General features: G+C 41.9%; 1 long non-coding RNA gene across 1 annotated transcript; it reads left to right on the top strand.

The window, feature by feature from the left end:
* The first annotated feature begins 226 nt into the window (after nucleotides 1-226).
* On the top strand, nucleotides 227-21,371 carry LOC122208633. Its single transcript, XR_006197307.1, has 3 exons — nucleotides 227-418; nucleotides 19,506-19,560; nucleotides 20,933-21,371. It is a non-coding gene; the product is annotated as an uncharacterized LOC122208633 (long non-coding RNA).
* Nucleotides 21,372-23,581: the final 2,210 nt, after the last annotated feature.

Genomic DNA, 23,581 nt, shown 5'->3' with positions numbered 1-23,581 from the left:
AGAGGGACAGGCCCCTGTCCTCGTTGGTCTGAGCCTTGTCCCAGCCCCCAGGCAGCTGGGCCTGCGGGCAAAACCGCTGCGCTGCCATCCTTTTAGTGATGCACGTTGGTGAATTCCCTCCGTCACAGGTTCGTGCCGCCTGCGCAGAAAGCATCTTGCTGAGTGAACTTCACGGGCTTCCGTCCCCTACACCCACACCTGCCTGCGAGCGAAAGGGAGTCTGGGATGTGGCTGCAGCTCATGCGGGCGAAGGGGGCTCCACTGAAAAGGCGTGAGCATCCTGCAGCCAGCTGTGGTCTCGCCTCCCTACCTAGCCATGACGACCGTCAGAGCCCTCACCACCCCTCTCTAACTGGAGTGTTCTTGCATTTCGGGGGGGACTGATTCTTCCGCGGAAGGTCCCAAGCGCTACAGTGAGGTGAGCAGTCGGCCTCCCCCGCCTCATCACAGCGACAACCGTCAACCCCTCCCCCCCCCCCAACCCTGCACACTTGCTGGGAGCACTGGAAGCAGGGCCTGCGTTCTCCCTCCCTCCCTCCGTCCCTCGCCTCTAGTCCTGCCGTCATTCATGGTGGGGAAGGGGCACTGGTGGCCCAGGCTCACCCATCCCATCACTGCTTCCCGAGGTCTCGCTTCCGCCGCCCTTGAGAGGTCACAGGAGGACACAGACACTTATCTCCGTGTTGCCAGAGCCCCCTCCCCAAGGCTGTGAAACAAACAAGGCTTTTATCCTCCAGGCAACATCCGCTGTCAGCCCCGCCTGGGCGGCTGGTCCCCACCTCCTGCTGGAGGCTTTTCAACCACTTAACACGGGTTTTCAATTTCCACTGCTTATGCACATACATCTCCATCCCTGCGAATGGATTGCCACGGGACTTTCCTCTCCAAAATTCTGATGGACGGCATTTTTACCCGGGGATGATCCCTAAGTTAAAGTGATATTCACCAATATTCATTACGTGGTAATGGCACAGAGCACCAGATCAAAAATTCATGGCAAACACGCTCTGCAACATTCTCCTCCCTGGATGCGTGCAGAGCAAATATATGACTCCATGTATATGTATGTACGCCCCCCCCCCCCCCCCCCCCGCATATGTGTGTGCATGCATGCACAGGCAGCCCGTGTCACGCCCTCTCCCTCAGACTCGGTCCGGTGGCATCGCGGGAACCAACCATTCCAGGAACAGGCCCGGGTGACAGGGTTTCTGACCCAAGAGGCTGGCGGCTGTGAACTTAGAAGAAGGGAGGAGCCAGGGAGCAAGGAGGTCGGTTTCCCTACCACCAGCCGGGAGTTAATTCATCAATTCCACGGTGGGGAGCAAACACATCCTGGGAACGCCTGCTCTGTCCTGTGGAGGGAAGCAGGGAGGATGGAAGGTCGGGCTGGGCCTCAGCACCAGGGATGTGTCAGCCAGAGCCCAGGGCCCGGACCCACGCGAGGGAGAGCAGTGAGCCCCACAGAACCCTCCCAGGATCTTTAAGTCAAGAGCATTTGTTGAAATAAAAAAAAAAGACTCTTCACAAGTTATGACAGAGATCCTTGCCCCTGGCTCCCACAGGTAGCAAGAGAAGAGAGGACCCTCACCATCTCTCAAACCCCAAGGATCCCCCTCCTGTCACGGTTGAACCTCTCTTCTTTGTGTCCTGCCCCACCTGACTGCCCACCCCAACCCCGCCTCGGGGACATTCCCCAAGAAATCGCTTTATTTCCTCCTTTCCAATCCTTATGCCTCTAATCTGTTTTTATTTTCCCATAACCGCGGTCAGCAACGCCGATGCAATGTTACATAGAAGTGGGCTGGGAGTCAGGGATCGAGTCCTGCCTTTCTGACCATCTTTTCGCCATTATAATTCCTCACCACCTATTGTCAGGCAGCCCCCGTGCTCTGTGGCAAGAATGCAAGAACATCGTTGCCGTGGTGTGAGAACATTTGTTTTTCATTCTTCCATATATATCTATATACATATATATCTCTATATATATCATTACATTTATACTTATTTTTTCCTTTTCTTCCTCCTTTTGACCCACAGGCAAGAGAGCCCTAAATCCTTACACCTTATTACTTCATAGATCTTCTGTCCCTATTTATGCCTCTGGTTCACTCTTGGCCAGCCTTTCAAGGGAAATGTTACCTGGCCTTCCGCGGTTGGGTTTGTCACCTGGGCTGCTTTCTGCCTGGTTTGCTCCACCATGAGAGAAGGGTCTTTAAAGACTTGAATTGTTTACCAGGGAGATATAGGGTGTTGACAATCAAAGCTGAGGTTTTTTTGCCTATATGCAAGTATATATATACTATATATTTCATATATATAAAAATATATATAATATATAATATATATAACATATAATATATAATATATAATGACATATATAATATATATAACATATGATATATATAATATATAATGACATATATAATACATAACATATATATAACATATAATAGATATAATATATAATAACATATATAACATATATAATATATAATATATAGTTATAAAAATAAATATAAATATATATTATATATATAACATATAACATATGTATATAACATATATATACGTATATAATATATAACATATATAACATATGTTATATATGTTATATATTATATACGTATATATATTTATATTATATTTATATTTAATTTAAATTTTTTATTAATTAATTTAAAATTAATTTAATTTAAAATTATTAAAAATAATAATATTTATATTATATTTATATATAAGTACTGAAATACTCCTCAACTAAGATTTCTCTCAACCCCAGGGCTTCTTGGGTCGGTGTCTGACCACATGTGCCACAGGGGGAGCACAGAGGACTGGACATGAAAGGTGCATCCCCACTAGTACTTCCTGTCGCTAGAAGGGTCCCCAGAGGAAGGCACACCCCTCCTGTCCTCCACCCCCTAGCATGCATGTTCTAGTCCCGTCAAGGGCAAAGGGAGTGCAAACCTTCACCATTTCCCATTCCAAAAGTGTTGAGGACGGAGTTGCCAAGTTCACAAGGAGGAAGAAAAGAAAGAAGTCGAGAAGCATTAACCCCGAAGCAGAGAGGACAGATGAGGCTCTGTGGGGAAATGGTGCAGCCTTGGGGACAGAAGCGCTTTTAAGGAGGGTCTCCCTGGCGGAGAGGGAGGGCGGGCAGAGCGGTTAGGATCTTAGCCAGAGTTCAGACTGCAGGGCAGTCTCAGTCCCCAGCTCAGAGATTTTGAAACACAGGTACAGGGCCCCCACTTTCCAGGGCTTCACCTCTTCCACCTGCTCCAGCCGAGATGCCCCAGGAGTGGCGAAAACGTGCCGCCCGTGCACAGAGGGAGAAAGCAAAGCTGAAACGCACAAAATCAGTCCCCAGGCGAATTCGTGGACTCTTGGACACATCCCCCAACCAGAGTATCCGTGTTTCCAATTTTAAAACTGAGAGAGTTGGACAACAGTCGCTGCCTAAAATATAGGACATGCAGGTAAACTTGAATTCCAGGTAAGCAATGACTAATTCTTTTGTAGAATATTTCATGGGAAATGCAAATACTAAAGATTTTATATTTTATTTTATTTTATTTTATTTTATTTTATTTTATTTTATTTTTATTATTTTTGAGAAAGGGAGAGAGCACGGGAAGGGGAGAGAGGGAGAGAGAGAATCCCAAGAAAGCTCCACATTGTCAGCGCAGAGCCCAGTGTGAGTCTTGATCTCGTGAACCTTCAGATCATGACCTGAGCCAAAATCAAGACTCGGAGGCTTTACGGGCTGAGCCACCCAGGCACCCCGGTTTGGTTTATTGTTTACTTGAAATTCAATTTTAATTGGGCATTCCGTTGGTTTCCCTTTTCTTAAATCTTGCCAGATTTCAGTCAGAAAAAACGTCCGAGACTTCTTTGCAACCTGCCATCCTCTATTTCCTGTCTCCGCCCGGAAGGGAAACACACCCACACACCCACACGGCCGTGGATACAGGGACGCGCACACACGATGAGAAGTATTGCCCACTGTGGGGAAGGCAGATACAGGGACAAAACCAAGTGATCCAAGATTTGTTAAAAAAAAAAAAACAAAACAAACACCCAGTTCTTCAGCAGTTAAGGCTGATGCATTAAGCCTGCATCACTACTTGTAGTCCGGACCATCCAATGCCAGGGAACAACTGGGAAACCCTAATTCATGGTTAAAAGGATAAAATTCTGTTTAATCTGTCTTGGTAACCCCAGAAACTGACACTTACACCAAAAGGAAAAAAAAAAAAAAGGCTAATACTCTGTGTGACAAAGTGTATTCATATTTTTGTCTAAACCACTAATTATTTTACCTGTATGAAATCCCTCTATTATTTTCACTGCTGGAAAATCACAGGGTGGTAATTGCCACCGGTACCTGTCACAGGCAAGGCGTAAACAATGCGATGCAATAAAGCCTTATATAGCACGGAGCACTCAATCGCAGTTTGCCGGGCTCACCGGTAAAACAAAACACCAAAGCAAAAAACGTTGACCCAAGGTAGCCTGTAAGGCGAACCGTGGCAAGTGAGTTTGAAGACTGAATTACTAATATCCTTGGACAACAGACTTCACAGATGAGGCGGAGTGGGAGGGGAAGGTCCTGGGGAGGGGGCTGACAATGCGTTGTCAAGACCTGACCAGAAAGAGCCCCTCAACGCCTCTGCTCATAGAACGGGAGACGCGGTCCTGCACATCTGGTCAGCCCTTTTCAGCTTACAGACTGGCCTTCGGATCTTCCCCCAGCTCCATACGATAGGACAAAACCTGCAGCTCTCCAGGAACGAACTCTTGGAGAGGTCTGTGATTTGTGACTTGACCAAGGGTACCGAGACTTAGGGCGCAGTGGGAGAATAGGTACCAAACAACGACCCCCAAATTTTTAAATAGCTCCTAGAGTACCAGTCTAACCAGAGGGACGCCAGACTAATGAAGGTCTAATTACAATCGGAGCTCAAGAAAAGCACCAGGCTCTGTGTAAGCGTGTGGGAGAAGTCTCCGACCCTAGCTGCGTGGAGTCAGGAGAGGCTCCCCTTTGGGGCTGATGCAGAGCTTAGAGCTAAACGCCTTCCAGTTGAGAGCAGAGTCCTGGGCAGACACAGTCTGGTGGCTCACATACAGAGTGAATCAAGGAAGCTGAGAGAGAGGGGGAAAGATTGGGGCAAGACAGAGTCAGCAGGTGCCAGATATTTCAGGGTCCCCAAGGCCATGCTAAGGTTTGAGAAGCCAGGGACTGATGTTAGGCAGGGGAGTGGCAGTTGCTTTTGTTTGTGTGGTTTTGGTTTTGGTTTTGGTTTTGGTTTTGGTTTTGGTTTTTTTTCCGGAGTTCTTTGCAATGCTGCCTTCCCTACCTCGATACCAGGATCTAGGCTTCAGAGCCCCGCCTTCCTTCCAGGTGTAGAGGAGTTTCCTGGGTCATCAAAAGTAGGTTTGCGATCAAGGAGTGAGCCAGACGTGACTTTGCAAAACCTCTGTTGGAAGTGTGTCCCTCCTGTTGGTGGTCAACAGCTTACATGGAAGAGAAGTCCTTGGTGGATGCCAATCTACTGGAAAGATGTTCATCCTCAGGGTGACACAGTTTGGTCGTTGCTCAAGTTGAGACTAGAGGCCTCTGGGTCATCAGCCAGGAATTCAGATCATGGTGAGGAGGCTGCACTCTCTCTGCTCCCTACTCCTGGGCCCTGAAAATTTTGTGCCTTTGTCCCAAGCCCCAACCTCTCTCTTTCTCTTGTTATAGCCCCTTTATCTTCCCCCATCCCTGCCATCATGAGAACTCTTTTCAGTTTGGAATATGGGAAACTTTTATTTATAGGCATACTTCCAAATCTATTGTCCATGCATATAACTCCTTCCCATTTTGGGTTCTCAACAACTAGATTTTGGGTTCTCAGCAACTAGATTTCTTTTTCTCTGCACTCTGTGATGTGTATCATTCTTTTTCTGAGGCTCTGAGTGTGAAATGCCTGGACGAATGAGTTAAACTCAGGGGGTAGAAAGAAATATTAGTCTATCACAATCAGACTTTCCATTTGCAAATACCGTGCTGAACACATCATGGAAAATGGTGGCATAAGAGTGGATTGGTTTGTAGTCACTGCATGGTTCTGAAAGAAAGAGATGATGACTTAGACTGGTGTGATGGCACTGAACATGGACACTCCAGATTCCATATGGATTACAAGATAAGACATTGAGATCTGGCAATATTTTGGATATGGAGAGCAGGGGAAGAAATGTGCAAGGAGGACCTAACTCTCCTTCAGAGCTGGACAGCTTGGGGGTCCTTCATTGGAAAGGAGAAACTAGAGAGGAAGAAAAGTCATAAGGTTTTCTTTTGAACACACTGAGTTTGAGGTGCATTAGAAGCATTTAAGTAAAGATGGAAACTGGCCAGAGATATGATCCCAGGGCTCAGCAGAGAGGTATTCACTGCAGATAACAATGTGGAGGCTATAGGTGTATATATAACTAGTAAGAGAAACAATAAAGATTTGCCCAAACAAAAATGAGAAAGGGTAGGAAATATCTTGGACAACTCTAGTATTGTATCTCTCTTCTAGTATTTCTCTTCTATTAAATAGAATAGATTGAAAAGGAGATTGTAGAGTGAGAGAGAAAAAAAAAAAAAAAACAAGAGGATGTGCTATCACAAAATCCAAGGGAAGAGATGATTTCAATGATGAGACCTTGGTTACCAGTGACCCTGCTAAGGGCCAAGGGAATAAATCATTTAAAACAGCCATTGGACTTAGGAACATGGAGGTCATCGATGAACTAATGACATTGTTGGCAGAGCGATGAGGGCAGAAGCCATGATGTGAACTTCATTGTGAATTGGGGGTGTGGAAATGAGAATGAAGAGTGCAAATGGCACAGACCATTCTTCACAAAAGTAGAGGCCACTCTTTCCGCCAGTTTGGCTGTGGCCGGAAGGAAGGTAGGTGTGGAATACAGGAAGGTGTGGAAAAAGGTAGTGGCCAGAGGAAAATGTGGAATACAGGAAGGTGTGTTTATTTGTTTGCTTGCTTATTTTAAGATAGGAAATTTGAGTGTGTTCACAGCCAGTAGGAAGGCCTCTGTGGTAGAAAGAGTAGTTGTAAAGATAAGAAAGAGAAGGGATATTATATAAACAGTATTGGGTTCCTGTAAAGGTAGGAGCAGGGGGACCCAAAGCTTAGGCGGTTGATGGGGAAGAGAATCCACCCTGGACCCAACAGTAAAGGAGGGAGGAGCGAAAGGATCTGCACAGGTGTAGGTGGCTTAGGGCTTGTTACTGGGATGCTTAGCCCCTGTATGATGTCTTCTACATTTTTTAATAAAGCAGGAGGAGGCGCCATCTGCTAAGGGGGATAAGTCAAACATGTGAGTGGAGTAGGCATGTTTTGAAATAAGTCTGTAAGAATAAGAACGCAAATTAATCTGAGAAGCCGAGCAAAAGAGCCTTTCATATTTGAAAGATCGAGGGTTGGTGATCATGGTGGAAATAGAGAAGCTCGTGAGCCAAAAGTGGGATGGTTGACTTGGCCTCCATCTGTTCGCCCAAAGCATAGAGGCATGTATCTATTCCTGAATCACGTAAACCTTATCAGTCTAAATAAGATGACAATTTTGTAAGTGGTTACACATAACTAGTTCTAGCTCCCCGGCTAACATACACATTCTGAGAACATAATTCCTCTGTACTTCGTCTGGTCCCTTTTCTACTATCTTCCTATGGCTCTAGGCAGAGAGCACATCAATGGCATTCAAACAAAAAACAAGGTAAGACTCATGGAAGCATTTTGAAAACTTGGCAGCGTGCAAGAACGAATTGAATATTTACATTATTACTATGTCGATAAGGAGGTCTAATGTGGATGATGGTAACAATGTGCTTTTTGAGTGCCTTGATTTGTTTTTCAAAGTGCATTCATATACGTAGCATCTTACTTACTCATAAAATCACTAATGAGGTGGGAATTATCCTCATATTCAGTCCAGGAAACCGGGGTGAGGGGCTAGTTGAAGATCAAAGAATAAGGATATATCAGAACTGAAAGTGGGTTCAGGTCTTGGGACGCCAGGGAGGAACTTGTTTTCCATTAGTGCCCAAAGACACCAAAACTTGAGAACTTCCAATGTGGATTAACCAATGTCAAAATAGAGATGGGGGGATGAATCTTCAGACTCTGGTTTTTTGTTTGTTTGGTCAGTCGGTTGGGTTTGGGTTTTTTTTTTTTTTTGGGGGGGGGGTTGTGTTGTTTTGTTTTTGATTTGTTTTTATTCTTTTTTAATGCAGAACTTAGTTTTCAAATATCCAGACACACACTCGGCCAAGACTGAGAGGTGCAAAGGGATAGCCACAGACGATAGAGAACCACCTTCCACAGCTTCCCTTCCTCCTGCAAGGAGAAAAACAGCTGTGGATTGTATTTGTCTAAAATTGTCCTCTTAACACTTTTGGGATAAACCTGATGAAGGAAAAGGCCTTCCTGGGGGAAAGGACAATTTCCTGCATGTGTAGAGGCCAGAACCACACGGTCAATGCCTGGCCACAGTCTATGAATCTAAAACTAATCTCAGAGAGCCTGAGGCTGGTCAGAGGAACCCAGTAAAGGCATCATTTTTCAATGAGCTTTGAACTAAACACATTGTCCACACAAGACGTGCACCTCCCATGTGCATTAATGCTTTGCCAACATTAGCAAGGAAAGAAATATCCAAATAACTTTCAAGACAGAAAAGGGTCTCTGGAAGTTCCAAAGGGAAAAAATAGTAAAACCACCATTGGACAACCCAGAACAAAATGCCAAGGACTTGACAGGTCTATTTTTCAGAGAGGAATCAGGAAGAAGGTCTCCACTTAGAAATTGGGACTGATACTGGATGGTGAAAGCAAGTCTCGTTTGCCTTCAAAAGAGTTCTTTTTTTATCAGTGTGAATCCAGGAATCCATATCGTGCTTTGGAAGACGTCCTTGAGTTTCAGGGAGAAATTAGTTCCATGCATTCAAAGCTAGGATACGACTGAGTCTATTCCATTTCTTAAATGTCTAAGAAATATCAAGAGGACTTATTAAGCTAAAGGACCCATGTTAATGCAACATTAGAGGACTTGATTAGAGCCCAGCACTCAGGAAAGTCATTTTCAGCTTCGCACATGCTACATTGCACATGTAATATGTTGTGTTTGATGTTGTTTGTCATTTATTAAATGTATATGCTAATATGAAGTGTTCCATTTCCTGACTATGGGGTGTTAAAAAAAGTTTAGTCTCACTTCACACTCGAGCCTAAGAATTATGATTTCCTGAGCCCTTCCCTGAGCCAAGGCTGAAGGTCAAAGGAGCATTTCTTAAAATTATATTTATTAAGTGTCTATGGCTGTGAAATATGTGTGGGAGATCGTAACTGAACCAGATACCGCCTCTGCCCTCCAGAGGCTTATAGTTCAGTGGGGAGAAAGAGACGTGGAAAACTAATTAAATATAATATGCCAAATGCAATAATATGTCCATATCAAATGCATCAAGAAAGAGAGAAAGAAAAAAAAAAAAGAGAGATTCATCCAGATGGGGGTTTGGAAAAGACTCGTATAGGGTAGGCAGCATCTAAGCTGGGCATATGGAGTAGTGATTCTGGTTTAAATAGAAGAAGAAAAAATTGAGGAACAATTCTCAACATTTTTTAAAAGCAACAGATTGTCAGAGTGAGTTTCTTATAGATTTGATGTATGAAAAATATGCAATGGGCATAAAGGAAAATGTGTTCTTCAACTCCCGATATTGTCATTTGGAGATTAATATTAAAGAGTCTAGAGAGAAGACGGTGAAAGGACCCATAAAGAGATTTTCTTCTCCAAGAGTCTCTATCCCAGTGTGAGGCCCATCGGACCGTGTCCCTGACCTCCCTTCACCTGAGAGTCACACACTAGTCTGGGGCCTGTTGTCGCTTTGAACCAGGCGTAGGAAAAAAATGCCCCCAGTGAATAAAGCTTAAAGGGAAGGTAGTTAAAGTCATGCTTGTTTAAGATACCCAGTTGGGGCGCCTGGGTGGCTCAGTCGGTTCAGCGTCTGACTTCAGCTCAGGTCATGATCTCGTGGTTCCTGGATTCGAGCCCCGCATCAGATTCCTCACTGACAGTGCGGGACCTGTCTGAGATTCTCTCTCTCTCGCTCTCGCTCTCTCTCTCTCTCTTCCCCCCACACCAACCCCACTCATGCTTGCTTGCTTTCAAAATAAATAAGTAAACTTTAAAAAAAGAAGATACCAGTTATATGAAACAACGCAAAACTTTTACTGACATTTAAAAATGTGGCACAACATTCTGTGCTATTGCTTATTTAACAATTTTCCTCCAGTGTTCATTATTCATCCATTTAGGCTTTTTCTTTCCTATTTACAATGTTTCGATGAATATGGTTGGCTGTATCTTTAGCTGATTTCTAATGCTTCTCTATGATAAATCCTGCAAATGCAATCATAAGGGCACAGTTCTCTGCCTTTCAAATTGGTTGCCTTTCTTTAAACTATTTAAATATTCTTTATTAACTATTTCCATTAGACTGCTTGAATTTTCTTATGATTATAAACATTCTCATGTATTTTTAGAGTAATCCTCACCACATTCGATGCAAATACTTTCTTCCAGCATCATTTGAAATGTTTCTTGATTATATCCATTTTGAAAATGTTGGCAATGTCAAAATTACCCATCTTTTCTGTGTTTTTTATGGTTATTAAAATAAATTCTGTAATTATTTTTGATACTCTTAAATTTTATCACTCTCTCGCTCCTTCTTTTTCGGCGTGTGTGTGTGTGTGTGTGTGTGTGTGCGCACGTGCACGCATGTATGTGCATTTAGGTCTTTAATATGTCTTAAGTTCATTTTGTGACTTTTGTGAGTTAGATACTTAACATGTAGGACTAGTTCTCCCAATTTCTTGAATGTCCCTTTCTCTCTCCCCTGGTTTCAAACATTAGTGCTTCACATAGCTACAATACATGCAAGGGTCTATTTCTGGAATTTTGTCTCTTCCAACTGTTTTATATTCTTAAGCAACACCTCACTTCTTTAATGATTAGAGCTTCATAAATTTGATATCAGGTGGTGAAAGTCCATTCTTTTGATCATCTCTTTCAAACCGCATAGCTGTCCATGAGTATTTATCTTCTATTTGAATTTTAGAATCTGCCTGTCGATTTCCATAATGATCTCACTGCAATCTTGACTGGTGTTACATTGTATTTTTACATAATTTGGGGAGAAACAACATCTTTAAAATGGATCTTCCCAGTCATCCATTTATATTCAAACTTTTATTTATTAATTGTTTAGGTTTTTCCATAAAGTCCTATCATAATTATAATTAGATTTATTTACTCTCAGGTGCAATATTCTATAGATTTGTGTTGTTCCTGTTTTGAACAAGGTGCATCGCACTTGGTTAGCACTGATGTATAGGAAAACTTTTGACTTTTGCATATTAATCTTATATCCGGCCACTTTGCTGAAATCTTATATCAATATCAGTGGATTGTTAATGGGTTATCTTAATTGTTGATCAAATCTACTGGTTTATTTAAAGTAGTTAATTATGTCATATTCGAGGAAAGACAGGGTTTTTTTTTTCCGTTCCAACTTTATTTCCCTGCTTTTCTCCCTTGCTACAGCATCTAGTTAGATGTTGAATGATGGTAAGTATTTTTATGTTTCCTAATTTTAATGGAAATGTGTATGTTTAACCTATACTTTGTATATTTTATGTACTTTTCTCATATTTCCTTTTATCCCTAACTTATTATTTTCCTCATAATGTGATGGCAGATCTTTTTAATGTTTTTGGACAGCTATTAAGATAAATAAATGGTTTTGTTACTTTACACTGTTAATGTAGTAAATTACAATAATAGACTTTATTAGGCAAAAACTTCCAAATTTACATTTCCAACCATGAATTTTCCCTCCGCCTCTCAACTTGTTATAACCAACTGCTTCTTGACAACTCCACTCGGATGAACAATTGACTTCCCAAACTTAATGTAGCCAAAACCAAACTTTTCACTTAAGTAAATGGTAACATTGGGGCACCTGGGTGGCTCAGCTGAGCGTCCGACTTCGGCTCGGGTCATGATCTCACAGCTCGTGAGTTCGAGCCCCGCGTGGGGCTCTGTGCTGACAGCTCAGAGCCTGGAGCCTGCTTCGGATTCTGTGTCTCCCTCTCTCTCTGCCCCTCCCCTGCTTGCGCTCTGTCTCTCTCTCTCTCTCTCTCACAAAAATAAATAAACATTAAAAAAAAATAAGTAAATGGTAACACCATCCAACCAGGGTGTTGCTCAGGGGAAAACACTGGAGTCATTTTGGGCCCCTTACCTTGTCTAAAATATCATATCTAATCCATTCGTAAATCTCAAGGACTCCACTTTCGATTTGTCTGGAATTGCAACCATCTCCACTTAAACCCTCTAGGTCAAACCACCACACTTCTCACCTGGGTGGTTTCAATAACTTCCAGTTGGTCTCCATGCTTTCATGTTTACTCCCTTCATTCTATTCCCAAATCGCAGTGCTCCTCGTGATATCTTCTAGTCCCAACGTTCGCTCCCTACCTTCATACTTACAATAAAATCCAAAGTTATTCCCATAGCCTATAAAACACAACACAGTCTGGCCCACAGCTCTCCCAGCATCTTCTTCCACCTCTGGGTTTCAACAACATTAGTCACATTGCTGTTCCCCTGTGTACCAAGCACACACCTAACTCGGGGCTTTCACAGTTGCCGTTCCTCTATGTGGAAAACTCTACAGCGATTCGCGTGGCTTCTTCCTTACTTCATTCAAGCGTCTCCTGAAATATCACTGAGAGCAACCTTCCTTGACCGTTCGGTCTCAACTGGCCCGTATTCATCATTTGCTATTTCTTTATCTTGCTTTGATTTTCATCATTGCCTGACATCGTATTGTATATTCTAATCTTGTCCCCTGCTGTGTCTCCCATTAAAACACCAATTCCTAAGGGGATTTTCTGTCTGCTTTACTCATTTCTCTATTCCTGCTGACTAGAACAATTAAAATGTATCCAGACCCTGCCTCATGTCCCCTAGAGAGAGGGAAAACACCCCCATTTAAGAATCACTGCATTAAATGCTGATACTAGAAAAAAAAAAAAAACTAAAGGTCTCAAAGTCAATAGATTATTATGAGCTTTCATCTAAAAACAAAAAAACAGTGAGTGACTGGGACGCCAGATGGCTCAGTCGGTTAAGCTTCCAACTTCAGTTCAGGTCATGATCTCACGCTTCATGAGTTCGAGCCCTGCATTGGGCTCTGTGCTGACATCTTGGAGCTCAGAGCTCAAAGCCTGGAGCCTGCCTGGGATTCTGTGTCTCCCTCTCTCTCTGCCCCTCCCCTGCACACACTCTGTCTCTCTCTCCCTCAAAATAAGTAAACATTAAAAAAAAACAAAACAATGAGTGACAGCAATGAGTGACAAATCATGAAACATATGCACACACATGTACAGCAAAAAAAGAAAGAAAAAAAAACAGAAAAAATCAACAAAACTAAAAGCTGTTTCTTAAAAAAAAAAAAAAGAAAAGAAAAGAAAAGAAAGAAAAAGAAATTAATGAATCTCTAGTTAGACTGACCAAGAAAAAAGAGGGAAGATATATATGAGATATATATGACCAACATTGGGAGTAAATGATAGAACATCACTAGAAACCTGAAAATAGAGATGAATAGGTATATTATTATTATTAGACAAAATAAACTTCAAGAGCATAGAACACATTTACCAGAGATAAAGGATAAGACAGAGAAATTCCAAATATGTATGTATACAATTAAAAAAAAATTTTTTTAGGATTTATTTATTTTTTGAGAGACAGAGCACCAGCAGGGGAGGTGCAGAGAGAGGGAGACATGGAATCGGAAGCAGGATCCAGGCTCTGAGCTGTCAGCACAGACCCTGACGCAGGGCTCGAACTCACGAACCGTGAGATCATGACCTGGGTGGAAGTCGGTCGCTTAACCAACTGAACAACCCAGGTGCCCCATGAGCCCCAATATGTATGTATACAATAACAGACTTTCAAAATACACAAAGAAGCACTGACAGAATTGAAAAGAGAAACAGACAAATCCAAAATTATAGTTGGAAATTTAACCCTCCTACTCAGTACCCAATAGAACAAGTAGAAAATCAGGACATAGAAGACATGAACAACATTATCAACCAACTTGACATTTATAGACACTCCATCCAGAATAGTAGAATGCACATACTTTCCAAATACTCAGAGAATAATCACCAAGATAGACTATATCTTGGGCCGTGAAAGAGTTGCCAATAAATTTAAAAAGATTGAAATCAGGGCTCCTGAGTGGCGCAGTCAGTTGAGCATCCGACTTTGGCTCAGATCATGATCTTGCAGTTTGTGAGTTTGAGCCCTGCATCAGGCTCTGTGCTGACAGCTTGGAGCCTGGAGCCTGCTTCAGATTCTGTGTCTCCAGCTCTCTCTGCCCCTCCCCCACTCACACTCGGTCTGTCTCTCTCTCCAAAATAAATAAACATTAAAAAATATTTTTAAAAAAAGATTGAAATCAGTAGTTTCTGTGACTTCAACAAAATTAGAGATTTTTTTAAAAAGTATTTGAAAAAAATTATAAAACATTTGGAAAATTGAATAATATTCCTAAATAACTTAGAGATCATAGCAGAAATCACATGAAAAATTAGAAAATATTTTTAATATGAATGAAAATAAAATTACACTATATCAAAATGTGTGGGATACAGCTAAAACAGTACTTGGGAGGAAATTAGTAGCTTTAAACACTTGTATTATAAAAGAAGAATGTTCCAAAATCAATGATCTAAGCTCTCAGCTTAAAAATTTGCAAAAAACAAAAACAAATTAAAATTAAAGTGAATAGAGAATGGGACGTTAAAAAGATAAGTGCAGTCAGAACTCATTAGCCAAACAATAAAAAAATAGTAAAACTAGAGCTTTAAAAATAGTAAATTTGATAAATTTAGATGTTTACTAATCAAAAAAAAAACACAAAGAAATCAGAGATTAACAATAATATGAAAAAAAGGAGACCATCTCATATCCTACAGGCTTTAGGGAATACTACCAACAACTTTATAAAACATAAATTACTAAAACTGACTAAGGTAGAAATGGAGAATATGAATAGCTCTATGTATCTACTGAAGATATTGAATTTGTCAACTAAAAAGCTTCCCACAAAGGAAACTCCAGGCCCAGAGGGGTTTTCTATTAACTTCTATGAAACATTTAAGAAGGAATAACACTGATCCTACACAAACTTATATACAACTTTGAAGAGGGGGAAACACTAACCAATTCATTTTATGAGGCCAGCATTACCCATATACCAAAACCAAAAGAAAAAAAAGGAAAGAAAAAGAAAAAGTAAAAGAAAAAAAAAAACTAGACACCAACATCCCTTGTGAACACAGGCTTTAAAACCTTCAACAAAATATTATCAAGATGCCTGCGTGGCTCAGTTGGTTAAGCATCCGACTCTTGATTTCAGCTCAGGTCGTGAACTCATGGTCATAAGACTGAGCCCTGCGTCAGGCTCCACCCTGGTCATGGAGCCTGCTTAAGATTCTCTCTCCCTCTCCCTCTCCTTTTCCCTCTCCCTCTCCCTCTCCCTCTCCCATACCTCTTTAAAAAAAATGTTAGCAAATTGAGGGGCGCCTGGGTGGCTCAGTCGGTTGGGCGTCCGACTTCGGCTCAGGTCACGATCTCGCGGTCCGTGAGTTCGAGCCCCGCATCGGGCTCTGAGCCGACGGCTCAGAGTCTGGAGCCTGCTTCCGATTCTGTGTCTCCCTCTCTCTCTGCCCCTCCCCTGTTCATGCTATGTCTCTCTCTGTCTCAAAAATAAATAAAACGTTAAAAAAAAAAATTTAAAAAAAATGTTAGCAAATTGAATTCAGTAATATGTTAAGATTGTAATAAAACTATAATCAATTGGGGTTTATCCTCCTGAAAGGAGAATTTGCAGAGAGGCCCTACTCTCCCCACAGTGGCTGTTGTCCTGAACAATATCCCTTATCTCTGGACTCCACACCTGCCCTGACCAGGCTGCTCTTCTGCCTGCCCATTGACTGGGACCCACTATTGCTCAGCCCCATCTGGATCATACCCGAATCCTAACAACTGAACTTTCACTCTGTCTTTTATACATCAGTAAAGTTTGATCAATATCTTCTAATCTGTGGGTAAATAGTCCTTAAAGGATCAAGAACAACCTTGTTCAAAAAGCCACAGCTTATGTTCCGTGATGCCTTTAAGCCAGGTGTTGCCATTCCCTGTCCTGCACCAACACACTTTATCCCATTCCCCCTTTTCATCAGCTTAATGGAAGTACGAATGGTAAGTAAAATTGTAAAATATTTAAAGTATAAAACATGATGGTTTGATATAAGTATGCATCCCTCCACGGAGTTCCTTAACACCTCATTTACATTCTATACTCTTGGCAAATTTCAGTTATACAAGATAGTGTTACTTCTAGTCGCCATAAGTATAAGTATGTGTAGCCTCCATGTTATACCTTAGATTCTCAAACCTTGTTCATTCTGCAACTTCAAGTTTGTACCTTTTACCAACCTCTCCCTATTTCCTCTACCCACCGATCCCTGGCAACCATCATTCTCTTCTCTATTTTTATGCGTTTCATTGTTTTTAATTTAAGATTCCACATGTAAATGATACTATACAGTATTTGTCTTTCTCTAACTTATTTCACTTAGCATAATGCCCTCCAGTTTCATCTACTTTGTCACAAATGCCAGGATTTCCGTCCTTTTAAGGCTGAATAATATTCCATCGTATGTATGTGCCACAGCTCCTTGATACACTTATCTATGGACACATACTTAGGTTGTTTCCATGCCTTGGCTATCGTGAATAATGTTGCAATGAACATAAGCTCAATGCATGAAATTCAGAAAATTTGGAAAATTAAATAGCACAAAGTAAACGAATCAGCCAGAGATACTCAGCAATCATATTCGGCACATAGTACTATTAATATCTAGAAGCCTTCAGTAAATTTATAAGTTATTTTTTGACTTTGGTACTATGTTTGGAAAGGACTCTCTAACCCTCAAAGGATAAAGATCTAATTTGTTTTTCCTAGTATCTAAGCAACTTCCCCAAAACCATTTAATGATTTCATAAATTATAATACCTGTTTCACATAATAAGCAATTTTATAGATTATAGATCTATTTGTGATTTTATGATTCTCTTCCATCGACCTATTTTTGTATCATCCATTTTTAAACAATGTGACACCATGAATATGCTCTAATATCTGGTTCAAGATTTCTCTAAATATTTTTCCTTTGCAGCCTCTTTTTTGCTCAATTCACATTTATTCTTCTAGATGAAATATGTAAACAAAGTTTTTCAATATGCCAAAAGTTCACTTTGAAGACTCACTGGGATTGCATTACATTGATAGCTTGACTTAGGAAAGGAATAGAGTCCTCCAACCCCGTGTCCCATTTATTAAAGTCTTCCTTCATTTTTCTTAAAAATGCTGTGTTTTGCTTTATTTCCTTTTAGATACTCCATATTTTAAAAATGACTCCTAGGGGCGCCTGGGTGGCTCAGTCGTTAAGCGTCCGACTTCAGCTCAGGTCACGATCTCGCGGTCCATGAGTTCGAGCCCCCCGTCGGGCTCTGGGTTGATGGCTCAGAGCCTGGAGCCTGCTTCCGATTCTGTGTCTCCCTCTCTCTCTGCCCCTCCCCCATTCATGCTCTGTCTCTCTCTGTCTCAAAAATAAATAAAAACGTTAAAAAAAATTAAAAAAAAATAAAATAAAAATTACTCCTATTCAATAGTTCTATTTAATAATTGTGTTTGAGATACCTTGAAAGATAACTAAAACTGTTCAGCAAGACCCACAGCTGGCTGCACCACCAAACAGGTTCATTTCCAGGCGGTGGAGGAAAATTTTTCTCCATGGAAAACTCCAGAACACAGGAACCTTTCTCCATTTCCTGGGATCCTACCATCTCTTTTGCATGTTGTGTTTCCTTTTTGCATTGTATTTAGCATTGCAAAGTTGACCTGTATTATATCAACTGCTGATTCTTATCAAATGGGGATTGCAAAATGACTACAACCATTTGGGGGTCAATTCCTGTATTCCTGACACAATGACATATTTTGCAGGGGTTTTCTTTGCATTCATTCTAGGCTGCAATCAACTACGATCATCTTTTATGAATTAAAAAAACGGGGATTTATGCCAGGATATAAAGGCAGTCTGACTCAAGAGCCCATACAACCAAAATTACACACTTTGCCCCCCTTCAAAGTAAAGAATTCTGACCCCAAGGTGGATTTTACGCACACCATGCCTCTCCAGCAGTGTTGGGAAATACACTTGCTACACTGGATGTCTCCATCCCCAGTAGCTCTTCAGTGACTACCCCAGCTCTCTGTACAAGGTTCCAGACTCTCCTAAACACATAGATGGGAAGCCTATGTAACTAAAATCTAAGATAATATATATGGTAACACCTCTCTGGAGTCACAAAGATCCCTAATAAGATCCTAACTGCATTCTTATTACCAATTCTTAGATGATGACTATGTCTGACCAGTTCTCAGGTTGCACCTGCATTGATGCAAACACAGGATTCTCCACATGTGACCATTCTGATTCCTGCCTTTTAATAATGATGCTTCTCCCTCTCCCAATGTTTATGCCTTTTATTTATTTTTCTTTCCTAATTGCATTGGCCGTATCTCCCAGGTAATTTCAAATAATGTTGATTACTGTGATTCTTTATTACTCAGCCTTAACAGGAAACTTTGGATATTATATAATTTTATAAGAGAGTGATTCACGAGTCAAGATATATTTTTACAGGTTTCAAAAGTATCATCCTAATTTCGTTCTTATAAGAGAGATGATTTTTAAATTTTATCAAATGTCTTTTCAGAAGTTGAAGAATTTTTTTTTCATTTTGTTTTTTACTACTCATTAATTATATTAGTAGACTAAACATATTAATAGATTTTCTAATATTGAATCACTTGTCTTCTGTAAAAATGTTTCTTTGGCCAGCAAGGATTTTAATTACAATGCTGGATTTGATTTGAGTATTTTAACATTTAATAATTTAAGACTACATCCTTAAGTTAGATAGTCTGTTGTTTTCACTTTTGTGGCATATAGTCCGGTTTTAACATCACTAATTTGCTAGTTTTCTTGAATAAATTATAAAGCACTTAGCATAGAACTATTATGTGTGTTAAAGCTTTGAAATAACCCACCCACATTTGAAACTTGAAGAAATTTAGAGAAAACTCTTGCCCGAGTTTTTGTGTTTATCCTTCATTTATTTATTTTCTAACAGCGGCTGTATTTAGAGCTATGAATTCTTTCTAAGTCTTGCTTTTGTTTCATCTCAAGAGTTTGCATTTGTAGTGATCTCATTGTCTTTTATTTTCTAAATTTTCAGTAATTACAGACTACTGGATCTTTTGGAATCAGCTCCTTCTCCTCCAAATTAGAAGGTATAGATGACATTTTGCTAGAATAGACAGTATTTAATGTTTACATTAGTGCCTTTTTTTTATAGCAAGAGGTGTCTACCATCAGACAATTTATAGCAGAATTCCTCAAAATCTGTGACATGCATCTTTAAACTCTGATAGTCCTCTGACCTTTTTATTTAGTACCAGAAGAGAGGATCTGTAGCCAATACGCAAATTACCATGGTTTCCAAGACTCCTCCTTGGAGGCGACTTTGAACTGTGCCCAGTGTTGATCTGACACCCCGACTAAACTGCTCATTCTCAGTTCCCAAACCAATCCTCATTTCTTGGGGAGACCTTTTCCATTATTATTCCCTGTGAGTCTCCGTTTCTCCCAATATCCTCCCCTTGTATCCTTAAAATAATAATTTTATCATTTTATCTCTTAAAATAATCATTTTCCCCTCTAGAGTATAAGGTATGTACATACATACATACACACACACACACACACACACATACACACATACACACACACACACATACATACGATCTAGTACTCCATATGCCTTGTGAGACACGACATCTCCAAGGTATTACCTGACATATGCTTCTTCCTGGACTCTCAGTAAGTATTAATTGTCTGATTTCTGGAAGACAGGGATCTTGCCATCTCGTGTGTCATTTCCCTCCATGCAGTTCTGGATGCAGATCAGATACCCCATAAACCCCACATTTCAGAAAAGTACATTGAATTGATTAGTTTTCCATTTTCCTGTGACTCCAGTCTGTTCCAGGGGTCTTTAGAAACTGCGTTTTGATTCTTGCCTTCTCTAGAATCTACAACTCGACAGCAGGAAATAACCCCTAAAGGTTATTTGACCTCAGCCTCTGATAGTAACATGTTGATGATAATTTAGGCACGTATAAGAATGTTTTAAAACATAATTCCAAAAAAATTGATTTCCCTTATTTCCTTGAGTTCTTCTTGTCACAAATACCTCTCTCTAAAAAAAAGTTCTTCCTTATATCAAAGTGTATTCCCGCTTGTCGCAATGTCAGGATTTTGGTTTGTGTTTTCTCCCTGGGTATTTGTAGCTATTCCTGCTGTAATTACTTGCCGGCCAACGTTTTGTCTGTCTGACAGGGAGACAGATAGAAAGACAGACAGTATGCCCACCTTTAAACTCAAGGAAATCCCCCTTTTCCCTTGGAAGGTTAGAGGCAGATCCAGCAAAGAGAATTCTTTGCAAAGGCCAAGGGATCAAAGACAGAAACTGCATCCAAAAATTGTCTCTTAAAGCCACATCATCTTTCCCCCGAAACTTGCAAAGGCCAAGTAGACAATTGCCTACACGGCAGGGAGAATTTCTGACAGAGTTTCTTACCTCCAATTCTCTTTCCTCCACAGGTCAAATTCAAGCCTCACCATTTTATCCAAGGCACTGATTTACAGCTCTGAAGACTTCTGTCATATCATGCCCGTGATAACTGTCATGACACGGTGGGCTGTAGCTAGTTCCTAATATCTGAGCTTGGGTTAGCAAAGTTCTGAGTGTATGACACTTGGGATGGGTAAGTTTTGAAGGAGAAGAGGCGACAGAAGTAATCTGGACCTCAGGATACCCCACTTTGATGTAGGATAGAATGTCTTCCTGGGTGAGATGTATGTCATCATGAAGCATAAGGAAATCAGTTTCCTGATAGAACACGGGGGTACCCTCAGGATAAGAAAATGACCAAAATTGAGACCAGGCCTCAGATCAGTCAGAAAGCAAGGAAGAATGTGTTACCTGTCAGGCCAAAACCCTATAGTTGGGACAGCTGTCCATCTGTGTATTAAGACATTTCATAAGGTGATGCCTTCCCAGTTCCCGGAGGCCTGTGCCTAGTCATGGCTCTGTCCTGGAGAACCTCACATTGGCTTCAAAAAAGAGCAGCCTCTCTGAGGTTCAAAAAAGAACAGGCTCTCTGAGGTTCCTTCTGACCTAATCAATGTAGAATGACTGCATCCAGGGTGGTCCAGACTACAGGGTAAGAAAGCATCCATTTCTCTATATCTCACCAAAACAGAGACTTCCAATGGTATCTTTTTTTTTAATTTTTTTTAGTGTTTATTTTTTTTGAGGGAGAGACAGAGACAGAGCATGAGCAGGGGAGGGGCAGAGAAAGAGGGAGACACAGAATCCAAAGCAGGCTCCAGGCTCTGAGCTGTCAGCACAGAGCCTGATGTGGGGCTCGAACCCATGAACTGTGAGATCATGACCTGAGCCGAAGTCGGACGCTCAACCGACTGAGCCATCCAGGTACCCCCTCCCCCCCCATGGAATCTTCTAGAGTATGCTGTGGCCGTCCACCTGTTGCCCTCCTTACCATTCATTTCCCCGTGTCCTTTCTCAATAGCCGACAATCTCCATTATTTTCCTCAAACTATCCCATAATTCTCCTTATGATTCTGATGAAGCTGCGGGGGTAGAACATAGGACTCTGGCTGAGATCATTAGGATCCTCCATTGCCCTAACCAGCATGATCGTTTTAATGACTAAAAGTGACCTTGGCTGGACCAAGCAGGGGACGAAAGAAGAAAGCTGCCCTTGGAGCTGTTGGCAGTCAAGTCATTTTGTGATCAGGAAACAAAGACAAATCTATAGAAGGCAGGGGCAAAACCCTAGCGATGTGGTTGAGCCTCCGGATACATCTGTGTTGAGTCTGCCCAACCTCTGGACGTTTGTTAACCCATAAATTAATTAGTGAATTCCCTTCCTCATATAAGCCAGGTTGAGTTGGGTTTCTCTCACTTGCAACTGCCTTTGCTCTAACTGAGGAGCGTTTATCTGATGTCATGGCTCCTAAGTCATTAAACGGTTACGGGATATTCATTCCAGGGTGCGACCAGGAGCTTCCTCAAGGCACACGAGCAGACAGACCTGGGGTGTGAGCTCTCCCTGGCGGTGGCAGGGACCACGCTCCTCACCGAGAGATTCCTCCTTTGGGTGGGAGGGGGCCTAGATAGGATGCAGCATCCCAGGGACCAACCTTGCGCCCCTCCCACTGTCTCATCTGGCCACCAGCAACCCTGTCATTTCCCTGCCACTGGGCTGGCTCAGACAAAGCTCTAGTTGAAGAGATTACAGACAGATGCTCTGGCACAAATCAGAGACCCTGTGGAAGGAAAGCAGTCAGGTTTTCTCTTAAGCGACAGCCATCATTTTCGGCAGGCAGGGTAATTACAGGTTTGCCCTTGCACAGTGCAAGCTATCTGAAGGTAAAACAATGGTGAGCAGCATGCGTCTGCCTCAAAGGATGGAGGGGAGAGAGGAGAACAGAAGGACTCAATCCCTTTTAATTTATTTTAATAAAGCATGGGTTTTCCAAAGGGCCAAAGGGCCTCATTTGCCACAACGTGGTTGGGATCCACCAACAGCTTCCCTCAACCTCCTCTTTGCTCATAATTCAATCAGAGCTGCATATGGAAGCACTCAGCTGGCGTCTTCATGGTTTTGATTTTTTTTTTTTTTGGCCCTTTCTGAATCCTTCCTGTGTCGCTGCCTCAGCTAAAGAGGGAGGCCTGCTCCTCCTGACAAGCAAGCTTCCTCATTCTCTCTTTCCTCCACACCCTGGAGCTTCCGTGAGGCTCCCCTCCTCCTTGAGTCCCTTGCAGATGTTCATAAATGGTGGGACCTCGATATTTTCCTTTATTTTGGCTGTGGTCGCCTGGTGCCCCCAGCGGAACAATCGGCCCCAAGAAGGCGACACCCTGGCATTCTCTTCTCCTGAGGCTCAAGGGGTCATCACGGCAGAGGGCGGTCAAGCAGAGGGGAGAGAGCAGCCTCGCTGAAGGATTTCTGAGGAAGATGTGCTCTAAGCGTGACCAGAAAAAGAAGAGTGCAGTCTGGAACAGCGACCGCTGCCATCCTCTCTGGCCAGAAATAAACCCACTTGGAGCTCTGAACCGTGCTCAGCGCCCCAGGGAACTGACCCCCAGACCAGCTCTGCCTCCTGCCCCTTAGCCCCCACCACCGTTCTGGACGTCTGGAAGGTTCGTTGAGAGGCGTCTTC

The sequence above is a fragment of the Panthera leo genome, chromosome E2 (assembly GCF_018350215.1).
Source record: "Panthera leo isolate Ple1 chromosome E2, P.leo_Ple1_pat1.1, whole genome shotgun sequence".
Taxonomy (NCBI): Eukaryota; Metazoa; Chordata; class Mammalia; order Carnivora; family Felidae; genus Panthera; species Panthera leo.
Note: the sequence above shows the minus strand (reverse complement) of the source record. Positions and strands in the feature narration are given on the sequence as shown.